This window comes from Plecotus auritus (genome assembly GCF_963455305.1).
Source record: "Plecotus auritus genome assembly, chromosome: 1".
NCBI lineage: Eukaryota > Metazoa > Chordata > Mammalia > Chiroptera > Vespertilionidae > Plecotus > Plecotus auritus.
This window is the reverse complement of record NC_137770.1, coordinates 241,032,919-241,052,489: the sequence shown is the minus strand read 5'-3', so window position 1 is coordinate 241,052,489 and position 19,571 is coordinate 241,032,919.

Below are 19,571 nucleotides of genomic sequence, written 5' to 3'. Positions count from 1 at the left end.
GACAGAAGAAGGAGCCTGGCACATGTTAAGCACTTTGGAAAGAAATAAATGTGGGGAAGGACTTTGGAATCCCACTGGACATGGAATTATGTGAACTGAATCAAGTTACCAAGATTTCAAGGAGCAGAGGGATCCCAGATAAATGGGTCACCCTTGGGAAAGCTGACTTCAAGCAGAACTGCAGAGGCAAGATGATTGGCACCCTCCTGCTAGGAGACTATTAACATACTCAGGCCATGGGGGAGTGAAGAGGGAGGGTCATAAATCCAGAGGCAGAGTGAAGGGAGGATGAAAAATGTGCTGATTTTAATAGCAATCTAGAAACAACCCAAATGCGTATTGACAGGAACGTGGGTAAATAATTGGTGTTATATTTAGACAACAGAATAGTGCAGCAGTGGAAATAATTGGATGAGGTTCCACAGGACAAGGATCTTAGTAACACAACCTTCAGTGAAGAATGCATATGGCATGACACCTTTCAATACAATTCAGTAATAACAGAAACCAAGATTATATCTCATTTAGGCGCATATATATATATATATATATATATATATATATATATATATTAATATATAAAAAGCCAGGGGCCATCATGATCTAAACGACCAGATGGACAACCAAGCACAAGCTGTGTGGGTCAACCAGGCTGGCAGGGGAGGCAGTGAGGGACGACCAAACAATGGAACAGCAGGCTGCATGGGGTGACCAGGCCATCAGGGGGCAGTGAGGGATGACCAGGCCAGTGGGGGTGAGGGTGAAGTTGGGGGCGACCAGGCCAGTGGGGGGGTTGTTGGGGGCAAGCAGAAGGGGCAGTTAGGATAGATTTGATGGGTCTCGGCACAGCGGGAGGGAGCTCTGGGCCCTGGCCGGGGTGCAGCGGAACTCTGGGTCTTGCGCAATCGGGGTTGTGGCTGGCCTTCAAACCAGACCCTGGCAGGAGGGAGGAGAGAGCCCCATTCCTCGCAGAATCAGCCATTGGACAGCTTGCTGTCAGCTTCCTGGCCTGCCAACCAGGAATCCCATTCCCCTGCTCCTCGGACCCTAAAATATTTCCTCTAATTAATTCCCTTTTAATGTGTACAAATTTCATGCACCGGGCCACTAGTGTGTGTGTGTGTGTGTGTGTGTGTGTGTGTGTGAGAGAGAGAGAGAGAGAGAGAGAGAGAGAGAGAGAGAGAGAGAGATAAAACTATGTTCTAAAGAAAATCAGGAAAATGACAAATGCAAAATTTAGACCAGTGATGAACTCTGCTTGAAAAGGACAGGGAAGTGAGCAAGTGAAAAGCATATAAACAAGTGAAAAAGTTCCAGCTCTGTCCAAGTCCAAACTCTAGAGCTGCCCTGAGGACTCATGGGTGTTCATTTTATGGATCCACTGTGATAGTGTATAATGAACCAAGAGTTCTCATTGATCTAATTCTGTACCCCAAAGATCCATCTGGTTTTTAAATGATAAGCTGTTGGTTATATGCATGTAAATTCGAAGGCAAGGATGAGTACTGGAGAGAGATATTTTGAAGTTACTGGTACACAGATAATATTCAAAATCCCTAGAAGAATCATGATGAAGGAGAGGATGCCAAGGAGAGGGCCTGAGTTTACCACTGTTTATAGACACAGCTGAGGAAGCTGAATCAACCAAGAAGGACTGTTTGTGGAAGAAGTAGGAAAACCAGTGGAGTGTGGAGTCATGGAGCTGAAGAAAAGATAGTTTCTGAAGAAAGGTCTTGGCTCTGCCAAGAAAGGTCAAGTCAAAGAAGTGATGGTTGGGTTGGACTAGCTTGAGATGACCAGGGACCTCGAACAAAGAGGTCCCTGGGAAGTGAGAGGAGATGGAACCTCTTTCTCTCCAGTATCACCACCATGAGTCAGATCCTTCTCATATGTCTTTGAGGTGGCACCCCTGTCCCAGCCTTATCCCCCACCAGCCTATCCTCACATCACACCACATTGGGCACAGGTCCAACTATGACTATTCTCTACTTACATCTGTTGATGCCACATCTTCTTTATGACAAGGCCCTTTACAGTCAGTCCCCAAACAACCTTTCTTGCTCTGTTTCCCATACTGAGGACTCTTATCACTCTAGATCAGCAATTTTCAGCCAGTGTACTGAGACACACCAGTGTGCTAGAAGAATTATTAAAGCATGTAATACCTGACTATTCAGTCAGGGACACTGACCTCTTGTCCCTTAGATTTTAAATTTAAAAAAAAAAAATGACAACAGCCAACACAACAATAGCCATTTGGTGTGAATTCCTTGCTTGAGCCATCTATATATAAATAGGTAATATGCAAATTAAGCCGGGATGCTGTAATGGGTCACAACCAGACAGGAGAAGGTTGTGCATGCAGGTGAGGTCCAGAGTGGAGACGGAGACAGAGACAGGGGGTCCTGCCCGAGCCGGCGCGGCGGCTTCAGTGGCCCGGAGCGAACACAGGCAAGGAGGCCAGGGGGGCCTGAGGCTGGCCCAGCCGCTGCGCCAGGTTGGGCAGCCCCAGAGCGGACACAGGCAGGGGGACAGGGTGGGCCTGTGGCGGAAGTCAGGCCTGACTCCCGCGGCGGCCTGAGGGGTGCCTCCTTGCACGGTGGGAGGCGGGGCACCTCCTCACATGATTTCAATTGCGTGCTGGGCCTTTAGCAAATATATAAGTCACATAACAGAGCTGCATCTGATTGGTTAATTATTGGTATCAGAAATCCTTATACATAAGTATAGGCACCTAATTTTTAAAAAGTCACTTTGGAGCAAAAAGGATAGGTAATCACTTTTTTTTTTTTTTTTTTTTTTTTTTTGTAAATCTATCAAAATTGTACCTTTTTTTTTTTTTTTAATCAAGTAATTAGTTTACGTGCCATGAAAGGAAAAAGGTTGAAAATTGCTGCTATACCAGTAGGTGAGTTTTCATTTCTCACGTGCTTGCCTACCTCCATCTGAGCGTCCACTAGCTCCCTTCCATAGCAGGCAGTTTCTAAGACTGCTCATGGAACCCACTGGCCCTCCCCACCTTCTGCTCACCTGGCAGCACAGTGAAAGCCGTGGGCACCTCACTTCTGAATCTGGCTCTGTCACTAATAAACTTGGTGACTTGGAGCAAAGCACTTCCCTGCTTTGGGTCCCAGTGGCCTACTCTCTTAAATGAGGGGGTTCAGCTGCACGGTTTTAGGGGCCCTTCCACCTGGAATATTCTCCAATTCTAGGGACAATGGTGCAGACTTACATTCTCGAGTCCTACCTCCAGATTTTCAGAAAGATAGGCCATTATCGTTCTTTAACTTGAAATTCACCTGGCCTTCCACTATTGGACAAGAAGGAGGGGGCACACAATGAGTGCCTCTGTGTGGGGTCCACTTCACCGTGTGGCTTTTCATACGTGGGATAGGATTGGGACAGTGATGGGTCAGTTCTGTTTCCCTCTGACAGGTAAACTTGGCAAGCACGCAAGATAGGCTAATGGCCCCCTCACTGAGTCCAACATGGCCTGCTCCTGGTCTCAAAGACTTCTTTGAATGTCCACGGCTTTGGGGACTGAAAGAGGATTTTATTTTAAAATATTGTAATGTGAGTGTAAAAGTGTTCTTTATTTTGAAATGCCTAGTGACGACTGGTTTTATTTTTATATCCACTATTTCCTTGCAAAGAAATTAAACAAATAAACAGACGCATCCCTCTCTCCCTGTCTCTTTTTTGGCTCGAGTCCACAGACAATGCAGTGCTTTCTGCACCATCTGCTGGCTCTGTAAAGGTAATTAACAAATGCACACTATTCCCAGATGAGGTTGGTTTATAAAGGACAAATCACTCCAGGCAAACAGGAGAGGAACAAAATAAGACCACGGCAGGCATGTGAGGCAACTGACATCCTGACTTCACTGGAGAGTGTGGTTACAGCTGCATGTCAAATTGTAACTCCTGAACATGATTTCAAATGGATTTAACTAAGGAAATTGGATTTCACCCCTGCTGGGAGGCACTAGAGAAGGGGTAAGGACAATTTCAGGATGCACTAGTATTTTTGCCTCTCAGATCTTATTTTCTCTCTTTTTATTTGTTGTATCTTTTTTTTTTTTAAGAAGGAGAAATAAAAATAGGTATCAACAAAAGTTCAAGCTACAATGTTGTGTGGGACACTGACCTTTGGCTTTGGAGGCAGGCAGGGTCTGTCGCTCCCTCTCTGACTTTCAATATGTCACTGAGCCCCTCTCAGCCTCATTCCCACACCTGAAGTTGGGAACAAGAGTAAAACCAAACCTCCAAGGTCGTTGTAACAATGAATGAATTAAGGTCAGGAGTCTTACCCATTGCCCAGCTAGCACCAAGCCCATCATAAGTCGTAGTTGTTGTTAATATTATCGTTATCAGGTGAGGATCCATGACAGATGGCCTAATCCACCCTCAGCAGCAGGGAATTAATAACCTTCCAGCAGGACCCACGTTCTAAAAGGAGCAGAAGCACTTCAAATAAAAGGAGAGAATAGGGGGGTTGACCTTAAAAATGTATGTCTTTAAAAAAGATGTGTTTAAGGGCAAAAGATACAATTATAGACTATGCATATTCAAAATGCATAAAACAACACCATCAGTGCTCATTCTGTCTAAGATTAAGGGACTTAAGTAGGTGGTATATGGTTGGAACTGAAATAAAAAAAATGGGTTGAATAAGATTAAAATATGAATTGTAGAAATAAAGAATTGTCTTCCTGAGAATGAGGATGCCCTTGCTTGGCACACCTGAACTTAGATAGGACCAAAAAGGAGATGGTTCTGAGTCATCTTACAGAGGCTCTTAGATGATACAAAAAATAAATAAAATCAGAATGATAGAGGAGAAGTAAGACCTGACACCACAGAAACACAAAGACTTATAAGAAAATATTACAAATAACTATATGCCAAAAAATTGAACAATCTGAACAAAATGGATAAATTTCTAGAAACATACAATCTTCCAAAACTGAATTATGAAGAATCAGAAAATCTGAATAGACCAATTAATACTGAAGAAATTGAAGCAATAATTTAAAAAACTCCCAAAAAACAAAAGTTCTGGGCCAGATGGCTTCACAAATAAATTTTAACAAACATTCAAATAACTAGTTTATCCCTCTCAATCTATTCCAAAAACTTCAAGAGGAGGGATGACTCCCAAGTTCATTTTAAGAGGCCAACATTATCCTAATTCCAAAACCAGATAAAGACACAATAAAGAAAGAAAATTATAGGCCAATATCCCTGATGAACATGGATGCTAAAATCCTCAACAAAATATTAGCAAACCAGATCCAGCAATACATTTAAAGGATCATATACCGTTACCAAGTGGAATTTATTCCTGGAATGCAAGATTGGTACAATATCCACAAATCAATATACGTGAGACATCACATAAACAAAATGAAGGATAAAAATCACATGATCATATCAATAGATGCAGAAAAAGCATTTGATAAAATCCAGCACCCATTTATGATAATAACCATCAGCAAAAGAGGGAACATATCTCAACATAATAAAGGCCATATATGACAAACCCACAGGCAACATCATACTCAATGGGCAAAAACTAAGAGCATTTCCCTTAAGAACAGGAACAAAACAGGGATGTCCATTTTCACCAGTTTTACTTAACATAGTACTAGAAGTCCTAGCCATAATGATAAGACAAAAAGAAATGAAAGGCATTGAAATTGGAAAGAAGGAAGTAAAACTGTAGCTATTTGCAGATGACATGATATTGTATACTATAAAGAACCCTAAAGAATACACTAAAAGCCTACTAGAACTGATATGTGAATTTAGTAAAGTAGCAGGATACAAAATAAATATCCAGAAATTGGTTGGATTTTAAAAAATATATATATTTTTATTGATTTCAGAGAGGAAGGGAGAGGGAGAGAGAGATAGAAACATAAATGATGATAGAGAATCATTGATCAGCTGCCTCCTGCACATCCCCTACTGGGGATCGAGCCTGCAACATGGGCATGTGTCCTTGATGGGAATCAAACACAGGACCCTTCAGTTTGCAGGTTGACACTCTGTCTGCTGAGCCAATCCGGCTAGGCTGGTTGGATTTTTATAAACCAATAATAAAGTATCAGAAAGGAAAACTAAGAAAACAATCCATTTACGTTCACATAAAAAAATGCTTACAAATAAATGTAACCAATGATGTAAAAGACCTGTACTAAGAAAATTATAAGACACTGAAGAAAGAAATTGAAGAAGATGCAAATAAGTAGAAGCATATACTGTGTTCATGAATAGGAAAAATTCACATCATTAAAATGTCCATACTACCCAAAGTAATCTATAGATTCAATGCAATTCCTATCAAGATACCAATGGTGTATTTCACAGAACTAGAACAAATATTCCAAAAATTTATATGTAACCACAAGACCTGAATAGTAACAGCAATCTTGAGAAAGAAGAATAAAGTTGGAGGAATCACACTACCTGATATCAAACTACACTACAAGTCTACAATAATCAAAACAACATGGCATTGGCATAAAAACAGAAATAAAGATCAATAGAACAGAATAGAGAGCTCAGAAATAAACCCACATCTTTGTGATCAATTAATATTTGACAAAAGAGGTAAGAACATACAATGGGATTAAGACAGTCTATTCAATAACTGTTGTTAGGAAAACTGGAAGAAAAATTGGATTTATACATGCAATAAAATGAAACTAGAACACCTTCTTACACCATACACAAAAATAAACTCAACATTGATTAAATATTTTAATGTAATGTTCAAAACCATAAAAATTCTAAAAGAAAATATTGGACATTTCTAGTATATCTGATATATCTTCTCAGGCAAAGGAAAGAAAAGAAAAAAATAAACATATGGGAATACATCAAACTAAAAAGATTTTGCACAGCAAAGGAAACCACCAAAAAATGATGTAAAAGACAACCCACTGAATAGGAGAACATATTTGCCAAAGATGCATCCAATAAGAGGTTAATATCCAAAATTTATAAGAACTTATGCAACTCAACACCAAAAAAAAAAAATTAATTAATTAAAAAACCAACAACAATTCAATTTAAAAATGGGCAAAGGATCTGAATAGACACTTTTCAGAGAGGACATGCAGATAGCCAATAGATATTTGAAAAGATGCTCAACATCACTAATCATCACAAAAATGCAAATTAAAACCACAATGAGATATTACCTCACATCTGTCAGAAAAGCTTTCATCAGTAAATCAATAAACAAGTATTGGAGAGGATTCAGAGAAAATGGAACCCTTGTGCACTATTGGTGAGAATGCAGGTTGGTGTAGCCACTGTGAAAAGCAGTAAGAAGTTACCTCAAAAAATAAAATGGAACTGTCTTATGACCCAGGAACTCCACATCTGGGAATATATCCAAAGAAACCCAAAACATTGTTCAAAAGATGACATGCACCCCTATATTCATTGCAGAATTATTTACAATAGTCAAAATTTGGAAGCAGCCCAAGTGCTCATTAGTAGGTGAGTGAATAAAAAAGCTGTGGTACATTTACACAATGGAATACTACTCAGAGGTAAAAATGAGTGAAATCTTACATTTTGTGACAGCATGGATAGATCTGGAGGATATTATGCTAAGTGAAATAAGCCAGTCAGAGAGAGATAAATACCATATGATTTCACTTATATGTGGAATCTAATGAACAAAAGGAACTAACAAACAAAATAGAAACAGGCTCACAGAGACAGAGAACAGTCTGACAGTTGTCATAGGGAAGAGGGGTTAGAGGGATGGGTTTAAAAAATGATGGATAAAGCAAAAACAAAACAAAACAAAACAAAAAAACAACTACAATAAAATAGACACATTCAACAGTATGGTGATTACAAGAAGAAACGGTGGGTGGGGGGAAATAGAAGAGGGTAAAGGAAGGATAAATACTTGACTTTGGATGGCAAAAACACAATACAACATACAGAGGATGTACACCTGAAACCTGTATAATTTTATTAACCAATGTCACTCCATAAATTCAATAGAAATTTAAAAAAAAAACAATACAGAGTGTGGTGATGAAGGTGAAGGAGATTATGATAATGATAATGATTGCTTCTTTGTTTCTGACTGGCCAAGTCAGGGCTCAAGGAAGCTGCTACTGGTTGCCCAGAGAAATATACCCCAGATAACACTGTTTTGTGAGAGTCCCAGGGCTGCTTAAAGCAAAATCAGAAGGTTGGTGTTTGTTTTCTACTGGTGACAAAAGATGTCCCTAGTCAGTGAAATGATAACATCCACAGTCCGTGGTCCCCTCCCTGATGACTGGAACTTGATATTTCTGGAAGGAAAGAGTCTTAGTAACTATCAGATTCATCCACACTTGCTACTTGCACTAGATCTCTTAAAATGTCAAAGTGCTGAGAACACCTGGCTCATTTCCAGGCTAGCTACCAGCCCACAGTCCAACCTGGAGAACAAAAGACACCACTGTCCATGGTTTATTTAAGGGCTTTGTCTTCTTCCTACTTGACAGGCTTCAATATTGACATTCTCCTTGGTGACAGCTGAGAATTCAGGGCACCGTGAGCTAAATACGTCCAATTCTTTCTTCAAAATCCAGCTCGAATACCACCTCTTCCATGATATAGTCTTCCAAGACTATGGCCAAGCATAGGGAAATAATTGCTTCTCCCCTCTGGCCCCCACTTAATTTTAGAGGCATCATTAGTCATCAGGTCAACTTCCTCATGGTAAAAGTTACAGTAGGCAGTCCAAGGGGGTGGGTTGGTTAACTGGGCATATGATGACTCAGAAAGATTTCCTATAAGAGGTACAAGTAGAGTTTTCCTAGACAGATTAAAAGAATGAAATTCCAACACAGAAACCCAAGGAAGATGTTATGGGTGGGGGCATATCTGTTGTCCTGTTTGTTTGGCTAGAGTGTAGAGAGTCCATTGAAAGGTGTTTGCAAAGGTAAGATCGGAAGGGGCTTGGCATGGCACATCAAGGAAGTTAGATCTTATCTTGTGAGCAAAAGAAGCAATTTAGAGTTTTAAGCAGCAGTGACATGATTATTTTTGAGTTGGAGAAGGTTCACTTGGTGGCCATAGGAAAAATGGGTTAGAAAGTAGCAGGAGAGACCAGGGTACTTATTTGATTTATCTCTGTAAGAAATGATGGGGGTCTGAAATAGAGCTGCCATGTGGATGAGGGGTGGGAGGCAGGTATGAGAGAAGGGGTATTTATTTGCTCATTATAAGGCTAGTTGGTAGAAGAAAGGTTTCTGGGTTTGGAGCCATGATTAGAATTCTGACTGTGCCACTTAGTAGCTGGGTGACCTTGGGCACATTCCTCATGGTGAGCTTTGGTTTTAAAAATCTCTGAGACAAGACTGTTTTAAAGATTAGATAAAATAACAAAGGTGTCCTAGCTGGTTTGGCTCAGTTGGTTGGTTGCCACTATGCACTAAAAGGTTGCTGGTTTAATTTTGGGGCTTGATCCCCAGTGTGGGACATGTATGAGGCAGCAGATGGATGTTTTGCTCTCACATAGATGTTTCTCTCTCTCTTTCTCCCTCTCCCTTCCTCTCTCTCTAAAAAATCAATAAAGTAAAATAACAAAGGAAAGAAACTAGTCAGTGCCTTGCTCTTGGAGGCGTCCCTAGTACCGGAGGAATCTCAGGGTGCCCATGACCATATGTGCTCATGTCTGGAATTGCTCGGTTAACAAGGGAGATATTTAGGGACAGACTTTACTCACTCCTGCATATCCAATGCCTACTCTGGCACCTCACTCATGTTCCTGGTATTGAACTTGATTCTACTTTGGGGTGAGAGCAGGAGGAAGAAGTTAATCAGGAGGGCAAATGTACTGCTTGGAGAATGATTTTGGTCTTTCCACAGTTTGCTCACTTGATAACATCAGATCAGTTAGAGCACATGATGCTGTTTTTTCCCAGTTGTACAGACTGAACCCGAAGTTCTGAGGGGTGAGACCAGGCTGCGTTGCTGAGCAGCTGACAGTGGAAGAGTCACTTTGCATCCCTGGGCACAATCTCCTGGGACAGGATCCCCCTCGCCCAGTAGCATTTCTGCCACTCAGGGCTCCCATGGGGGCAGCAGAAGCTTCTTAAAGGGATTCTCATGGGTGTCATTTCCCTCCCAGGCAGCCCTTGCTGTTTGCAGAGCCTGCAGATGCTGAAATTTGAGTTGGAAATCTGCCAAACAGCAGCAGTGGATTCTAGACAAAGGATGGGAGTTTCTGGAACCAAGCTTCTCTTTAGCACCCCTGCTCCTGTGGACATGACATCGCTGAGACCTTCAACTGTAAATGACAAGGAACTAGAACACAATATAGATCTCCTTCCACCCCCTTCATCAGCTTTCTTTCCTGTGCCCACCCCTGCAATGACATCCACATATTCATAGGAACAAGTCCAAGTTCCTTGGCCTGATATTGGAGAATGCCCCTGACCCCACCTGCCTTTTCTTTCCCTCATCATCCTTCTGCCTTTACGGGCACCTTGTCTTGGAGACAGAGTCTGGATGACCTTGGGCTTTCCTACTCCTGAGACTTTGCCTGTACTTCTAATGTCTTACTCTGAAGTCAGGTAAACTTGAGTTCAAGCCCAAGCTCTGTGTTTTATTAGCTGTGTGACCTTGACACGTTTGCACAATTTCCCTGAGCCTCCGTGTGCTCATCTTAACCAAGGAGATAATAATCCCTTCCTGGAAGACTTGAGTTGAAAATGAAAAAAAGCCAACATATGCCAGATGCCAGCACAGATCACATATCCAGTACTATGGATTCCCACCCTCCAAGGTCAGTTCAAGACAAGCCTCCTTATAAATGGCTGCCTTCTCTGTGTCCTGGTCTAATTCTTACTTTTCTTATAATGGTACTAAGTATATCATGGGACTCCACCCTCATGACTTCCTGTAACCCTAACTACCTCCAGAAGGCCCATCCCCAAATACCATCACATTAGGGGTTGGGGCTTCAATAGATGAATTGCTTCAGTCCATCACAGAGTTCTCTAATATAACCAAGTAACTGATGGGATTGTCTTGGCATAGTAGCATGGTGGAGTTATATAATGGGAGAGAGGAAATTCATAGAAGAGATATCTGTTTGCACAGTGGACGCTCCTCCAAGAAGAATCTGAAGGATCTAAAACTTGAAGGATTTTGAAGGATCCAACATCACTGCTCCTGCTTGGAGAAAGAGAGTGGTCAGGGAACTTTAGGGTCTGAGGCAGCGCCTCTGGGATGCAAAGACAAGGGGCTGTGGAAGAAGAGAGAGGGGGAGACATCTAGCAGCACTGCCAGGTTGATTCTACATAGAGGATAGGTAAACATGGGAAAGTGAAGACACATTTTGTAGCCCAGCTAGACTCCTTATGTGGCTGTGACCAGCAGGGACCTTTTTTCTGGGATCAGACTGATCATGCCCAGGTGCCCTTCTGACACAGTGAGCATAACTGGAGAGATGGCTCCTTCTTGAAGTCAGGAGCCCTGTTTAGCTTTGTGCACAGTCGGTGCTCCATGTAGCACCGACTCAGTGGCTGCTCCCTAAGCATTAACTGAGCAATGATGGATCCTTCCTAATCTTGAACCCCTTCCCCTTCTCCAAATGCTCCTCTCTTTCCTCCTTCTCGTGGTCTACATTTTAATGTCAGACCTCCAACTCTACACTGACCTCTTCCTCCCACCAACACCAAAAGTTCACCACTCCTCTCCCTGTTCTCTCTTGCCTTATCCCCACAGTTTTTAAGTTTGAAACTTGCAAGATCCAGTCTTTAAGATTCATTCTCATGAGGCTCTTGATTTTGTGTGTTTTTGCACAATGGACATCTCACTGAGTGGGATGGTAGGAAGAGCATGGACTTGGTGTCAGGACATCTTCCATTTCAATCCCAGATCTGTCACTTACTCAGACAGAGGCAGGTGCCAATCCCTCTGAGCCCAGGCTCCATCCTCCCGGGTTCTGTGGTGTCACCACAGAGCTGTGCTGGTTGCCACTGCACACACCATCTCCTGATAAAGGGGCCAAGGTCTGACATCAGCATGCCTGGCTGCTGAAAGAAAGCCCATGTGGGGCTTTGCTCACTAGAGAAGGAGAGGGAGGGTGTGCAGTGTCAGGACTCTGAGCCCTCAGAGCAAACGAGCCTATATGAAACAGACAGACTCATTCCCAGACTTAGGGAAATAAAGGTTCCCTTTAGGCTGCACCCTTCTCCCCAAATCCCTGGGCCTCCTCCCTAGTTCCTGGAACCTCCTCAGAAACAGGTGGCCCTTGTACTGGTGTTACAAAAAGTTAAGATCAAAGAACTGATGACTCATTTGAGGTCACCAGAAAAAGGGTGTCAGAGATCTATCTGGGTTCTGCTGTCCCGTCACTCAGTCTGCCTCCCAGCCCTATGCCCCATCTGCTAATTAAGAGTCTACCTGGTGAAGCAACAGCATATAAGAAACTCCTTCTGGGTGCAAACTGCACTTGAAATGTGCTTACAAGGGCAGTCCTCTGTGAGGTTCCCATCCCAGAGGATTTGACAAGCCAGGGGCAGACAAGGTGACAGGTGGCATCTGGCCAGCCCTGAGAGGTGCTGGGGCTGTACTGAGCTTGGGAGCAGGTAAGGCAGCATGGAAAAACTGAGTCTGAGTTGCATAGACAAGGAGAGAAGAAGTCACACAACATAGAGAACACAGAGGAGGCATATTCTGGGAGCAGCCTGCCAAATAAGGGAGCTGGAGCCTTGACTGGTGTTGAACTGGCTACCGACTTTGTGTCTAGGGCTATCTTCCATCATCGGCTCCCAGACCCTGGGAAACCAGGGCTCCAGGTGTGCATGCCATTCCTGGAGCATGCCTGCCTGTTCCCTGCCCCCCTGGTTCTGTGCATGTGGTTCTGGCACCAGACCTGCCCTTTGCCCTCATGTCTATCAGAAGAGGAAAAACGTGGCTCACACCTCTACTCTCCCAGAAAGCCTTTGTAGATTGTTGACTCCATCTGAATTGCTGTTGAAGTAACAATGTGTGTGTGTGTGTGTGTGTGTGTGTGTGTGTGTGTGTGTGTGTAACATATAGAGATGGATTAATAGGTAAATAAAGATCTCATTCAATTTTTAGGACAACTCTACATTACCAACCCAAGCTTCCTGAATGGAAGTTGGAAGAGTTTAAGTAACTTGCCCAACATGATTCAGTTTGAATTAAAACGCAAACTCTTTTCTCCTCTCTCAGACACTACAAAATGCTTCCTGTGACACCTAGAATGTCAGATTCATTCAGCCACTGCCTCGCCGTCCACCAGGGCCTGGCTTGGGAGTAGAAATCCAATGCCCATGTGTTGGGTGGAATTGATTTGAAGAGAGCAGGCTGTTGGGAGGCTTTGGAGGTGGCGCTTGCGCAATAGGACAAGGTGTCTCAGAATAAAAGATGAGCTAGTTAGGCAGGAGCCAATTATCAGAGAGTGCCCCAGCCTGTGATAAGAGCGTCAATTTGATAGGAGGCAATTGGGAGCCATTCATCGTGGAGCTCGGATAAAGGCAGTGACAAGCCCCTAACGACATTCAAGGGCCTTTGAAACCTTTAATTGCTGCCTGCAATTTTGCTATGTCCGTATAGAAGTGACATGACATGGAAGGTAAGCTGGGAGCTGCCATATGCCCCAGGCTGCAGTGCCCCCTGCGAGGTCACTGTGAGAGCACCGTGTGCAGAGTGGGAACACTGCCAAGGAGCCAGCTCACTGTCCCTGCACGACCCTCACCCCCCAGGTCAAGACCCTCTCTGCCTCCTGCACCCCCACACTCCACATGGCTGTTGGGATAGGAGGAGCCTGCAGGGGCCTGAGGACACCCCTCCCCATAGAGACCAGCATTCCCCATCGCTGACAGCCCTTCGGCAGTGTCCTGGCCTCCGGCAAACTCTCGAGTTTCTGGCCTCTCTTTGAGTGTCCATGGCTTCCTAGCGTTTCCATTCCACTGAAGCAGGTGCTCTCCCTTTGCCCGGCCCCATCACCACATGGCCCCCACTCCCTCTTGCAAGACCAGTATGGGAAGAGAGGACGGAGCCTGTGAAATTCTGTTCCTGAAGTCCTGGTGGATGCTTTGTGTTTCATCTTGTATTTTTCTAAGCGTGGGATCCCTCGATTCTCCCATGTGGCACAAAACCACTAGTGAACCAGTGGCCGGGCCTGGCCTTCCAAAGCCGGAGAGTGCCAGCAGCAGGGCGGTGTCCACACCCGGGACAATGGGCTCTTCAAGCCACAGAGAGCTGCTCAGCGTCACATTGTTTGCACGGGATGCAGCCTCTTGCACACACACAAGAGCTCCCATTCTTACAGACCCGTGACAGTGACTTCATTACTGCCCAAGTCGCCGGGGCTGATTCAAGCTGCAAACCTCGCTCCCCACCCCACAGAGGGAAGAAAACAAAACCAAACCCCGGGTATGAAGAGAAAAGCCAAGTGCCGCGCCAGTGTGGGGCGGAGAACGTCTCCGAAGCGGGCACCAGGTGTGGTAATTACACTTGGTTTACGACTGCAGTCACTTGTGTGCCATGATCTGGCCCAGCATCTGTGCCAGCAAACATCCTCAGTGTTTCGGGAAGCAAGATGCACAGTGGCCAGATGGTGACTTCGGGAGGACATCATTCACGTAGCACGTCCTTCCCCAACACAGATTTCTGTGCAGGAATCTTGAATGCCATGCTGAACAAAACAGAACAAGAAAACTCTACCCCGGAGAAGGCGCACAGCCATGGGTTTAAGATGAATGGTCTGGACCAGGGGTCCTCAAACTATGGCCTGCGGGCCACATGCGGCCCGCCGAGGACATTGATCCGGCCCGCCGGTGCTGCTGCCTGTCCTGCTTAGCAGCCGACTCGTCCCGGGCCCGCAGTGCGCATAGGAATTTGTTCATAGTTTTTTTTAAAACTATAGTCCGGCCCTCCAACGGTCTGAGGGACAGTGAACTGGCCCCCTGTTTAAAGAGTTTGAGGACCCCTGGACAGTGACTTCGATAGGAGGCCCAAATGGCAGTCAGGTCCCAGACTCTGAGCAGCTGATCTAGCCAGCCCACCTCCTCCTCCTTGCTTACAGAGCGAGCTGACATCCTCCTCCTGGGAGTCTCCAATGCCCTCTGTGGGGGGAAGGGCGAGCCCTGAAATAACACACGAGGCAGAAACTGGGTCATTTACCTTTTTTTTTTCTTCTTAAATTAACTTGGTGTAGTGACAGGCCTCGTCAGCACCTACTTGCCCGGTATTTTAATTTTGACAGTGACCAAGTGAAGGAAGAGCTTCTACTTCAGCAGCCGGGACAAGCTGTGGGAGCTGGAAGGGGACCCTGGAAAGAGTCAATCTGCCTTCTTAGAAACTCTTAAAGAGCAAGAGCAAGAAGCCCTGTTTCATCTTTGGGCTACAAGCAAGCGAGCAAAATAGCTCCAGCTCCGGGTTGGTTTAGGCAAGTTCTTACTGGCTAAGGGGTGATGTGTATCTGGCCCACAGGGAGTTAACAAGGCCGGCGTTCCCCACCTGTCAGTGGCATTTAAAACGCAGCAAGCCTGTCTGGAATCTGTGCGATTTCTACAACCTACACACTTGAGTCCCGACCCACGAAATAAGGACATGCAGATTGAAGGTCATGCTGCTGCTGCAAAACAAGGTCAGCCCCAGACAGCTCAGAAGCAGATCTAACCGGGGCAAAGTATGTGGCTGGGTGCGCCCTCGTCCCTGTGGTCTCTGCCCACAGACCCGCCACGTCATAATCATGTATGTGCCCATAAGTGAGATGAGTCCTCGCCTCCTTCAGGACCAAGACCAGCCTAGAAAAATGGTGTTGCTATGATGTATTTTTGTTGTTTGTTTGTTTTTTTTTAAAGGAAGACATACTTGCATCTGTGTCAAAGGAATAAATGCTTTCATAATACCAACCAGGGGCAGTTTTTTGCACACCTGCTGATGGTCATGTCCCCATCAGTCTCCCCAGCCTCCTACCAGGTACACCTGTCCAGAGAACGAGCCCTGGTGTCAGATGGCCTGCTTCACCACCTGCCGCTGGGTGACCTCACACTAGTGACTTAACCTCTCTGAGAGTCCGTGTCCTCAGGGGTGAAAGAGGAATGAGAAGGGAACCTTGGTCACAAGTTGGTAAGGACCGAATCAGAGATGTCTTGAGAGCTTGCAGGGCAGCCTGGCACACACCCGAGTGCTTGAGAAAGGCCAGCAATCATTACCACCCGGCGTGCGCAGCCACAGAAGTTAAACCTTTAAAGCTCCACCAAGGGCACATCCCTCTCGAGCGGTAAAATAAGATAGAACCCAGGCCTTCCTGGCTGCTGCTTCCTGCTCCATTCAACGGATGCAAATTCATGGCAAAAAGCCCAGTGACAACAGTCCCTCCGCCTGGGGCAGATTTGGCAGGCCAACCTTTGGCAAACAGCCAGTCCTGCCCATAAAAAAAAAAAACCTCTATTGTTTCTTTGGGAGGCTTTTTGATCCCCCCAAATAAAATGCTATTCCTCCCCCTTCTGCAAAAATAGCTCCCTGGAGCTGGCTCCTCCTCCAGGAGCCTGGGGGCTGACCCCAGCCAGGAGAGGCTGGGCCAGGTGACTCAGCAGAAACAGGCCTGCTGCTGGGAGCGGCCCCCTGCCAGCCAAAAAAGGAAGGCCTCTGTGAGGCACACAGAAGAGGACACTGCTCAGATCCGCCCCCCCTGGTGCAAAGCATCCTTTGTCTGCAGGGACTTCAGACAGGAACCACCGCCCATGTTGACATTTGGGCTGGCAGAGCAGGCCAGGCCTGGCTGGGAGTGGCAGAAACCTCCCTGGACCCAGTAGGCACGGTCCGCCCTCTGCAGCCCTGGCCAGATGCCACAGTGCCTGTCCAGAGCTCTTTATCCACATTAACTCATTCATTCTCTTGGGCGTGCATTGTCTCATGTCATTTCCATTTTAAAGATGGGGAAACTGAAGCACAGAGAGGACAACACAGCCATGAAGTTGGGGAGCTGGGCTTAACCCTAAGAAGTCTGGCTTCTAAGCTGGATACAGCACATGGGGAGGTCTGGCCTGCTGGTTGCTTGTTGCTGCTTCTTCTCTGCTCTGCCGCTTCTGGGGGAGCTAGGAGCTGAAGGCCAGCATGCCTTGCATTCTGGAACCTGAAGGTCTCCCCCCCATTACCTCTTCACCTGCCCTGGAGTAGGTCTTTCTTCTCTGGATGCTGTCACTGTCTCCTAAAGGGTCCTTCATCCACCAGGCTGCCCCTCCCCATCCGGCCTCACAGCTGATGCTCCAGCAACAAGCTCTTCCAGGAACACCTTTCCCCCCCCCCGAAAGGCTGAGGGTTCCAGTAGGCCTCCCCAGGAATCCCTCTCTCTCTCCTCGGGCAGGTTAAGTGGCCCATTGAAGTTCACATAACATCCAGTGCTTGATTCCAATGCTGTGCTTGCTGAGAGTAGAGAACCTGTTCATGACTTTGCATCTTGCACAGCAGGAACTGTCCCTGATACACAGCAGGTGCTCACTGAATGCTCATTACACAAAATGTCTGATGGGTGACCCTGTCACCACACCAAGGGTCCAAGTGCCACATCTTCACAGATCAACAGAGGTCCATGTGGGTGTCTCCAGATTTCCATGGTGGTACTTCCTGGCTCTGTGAGATTGGAGGAGGCCATGCTGTCAGTTCTGGCCAAGTGGTGATCAGAAGTGAGATATGTCACTTCCAGTTGAATATCCAGTTACAGGGATGAGACCCCCAAAGCCCTGTGATGAACATGTAATGTGAGCAAGAAACACACCTTCATGATTTGAAGGCCCTGGATGTGTTTAGTAAAACCTGACTTGAATCTTTTATTAGCCTTGCAGATGTTATTCGGGGCATGTGCCAAGAGTGGTCTTTCAGGTAGAAGGTTGGCCGCAACACAGAACACGAATAATTGCAAACAGAGGAAGAACTAGCCACGTTTCTGTGACTGAGAAGCAAATGAAGGGTTGCGTGCCTCCTGTGTGTTACTGATCAGTACGCGAAGGCACTGGCATGCTCTCCACCCACAGCCTGGGGGAGATGCAGAACACACATCACCATTCCATTTGTATGGAGAAAACGGTGGTCAATGTCGTCACTTGTCCAAGGTCACAGAACAAGAAAGGTGTGGCTGTGACTCCCAGCCTGGGCCTCTGCCTTCTGGACCAAAGAGCCACATGCTTCAGACCTGGAAAGAACATTTGAGCCAACATAAGGAAAAATCATATGCTAAGTAACTTGCAAAGGGCTTTTTGTTTCTAAATCATTCTCAAACAGTATAGTTTTTTTTTTGTTATTTTTATTATAAGTATTGTCATTTTTTTAATAGCAAAAATACCAAATACTGGCAAATGCCAAAATGGTGGATACCACGACATTAGTAACTGCTGTGTGGTTGTGGTGGTGGGTGGTGGGTGGCCCTAGCCTGCACTGTGGGGCCTAGATCAGAGGACAGGTGCTGGTAACTTGAGAAAATGTCTAGGAATTCAAATCTGATGTCCACTGGCCCTGGTCTCTACTGCCCAGGGCCAATGGACACCAGATTAGAATCATTTTCATTTTTTCTTGGGTCAACCCAAAGCCAGAGTCAGGGCAGTGGTCCTGAGAGCTCTGCCTGGGGCCCAAAGGGTTCTGGAAGATGTCCAGCAGTGACCTCATATGAGACCTTCTTCCAGTGAGGGTCAGCGATGGGAGGGCATGCAGAACTGTGGTCCTTCTCTGGCAAATGCTTCTTTATCTCGTTTCTTCTTCACCTCCGGGGTACCTTGTTCACCTTCTGCAGGCTTGCCATCCATCTCCACTTTCCCTCTTGTCCACATGACAGCATCATTTTCTGTATCTTCACACTGCAGGCTTCCTCTCCTCTGGTTTATGGCTCCTACTGGTGACAAGATCCACTGGGAAGCTTGCTTCTTCCACCTTTACCATGTCACCCTGCCAGGATGGTGGCTCTGAATTGCTCACACCAAGGTCATCATTGGGCAACGTCACTAAGTACAGAAGAGCTTTTGTAAGAAAACAAAAGGCTTGTTTTAGTCTTAACTTTATAAAATTACATTGTTCTCCTTCCCTCCCTTCATTCCTCCTCCTCTTCTTCTCCCCCCACCCCATCTAATTTCAAATGACAGTGATAATATGGGCATTGGCTTCTTTTATAGGGTTGGGTGTTTAGGGTAAAAGCTGCTCTTGGGTTTGCCCTACCTTTCTTTTTATTACTATTTGACTCGTAAGAACTCAAGGAGAGGCTCAGGATTGGAGAATAGGGTGGGGGGAAAAGGGCCCAAGTTATGGCTGACCTTGACTTGCCCTGGGTGTGGGATGGGCCAGACTCCCGAGTTCTCATGCTTGTTTTCTGTCTAGGTCCATCAGTGCTAGGATTACCCAGTGGGATTTAGAGTCCAAACTCCTTAATAATGAAACTGTGTGGCTTGGTCTAGAATATCCTCTCTATCAAGCCTCCTCTGTGACCTGTGGTGATAATGAACAGTGGGTTACAGATTTGCCATCCCAATCACCCCTGTTCTTCTTTTTAAGATATAACCAACATTTTCAGTTCA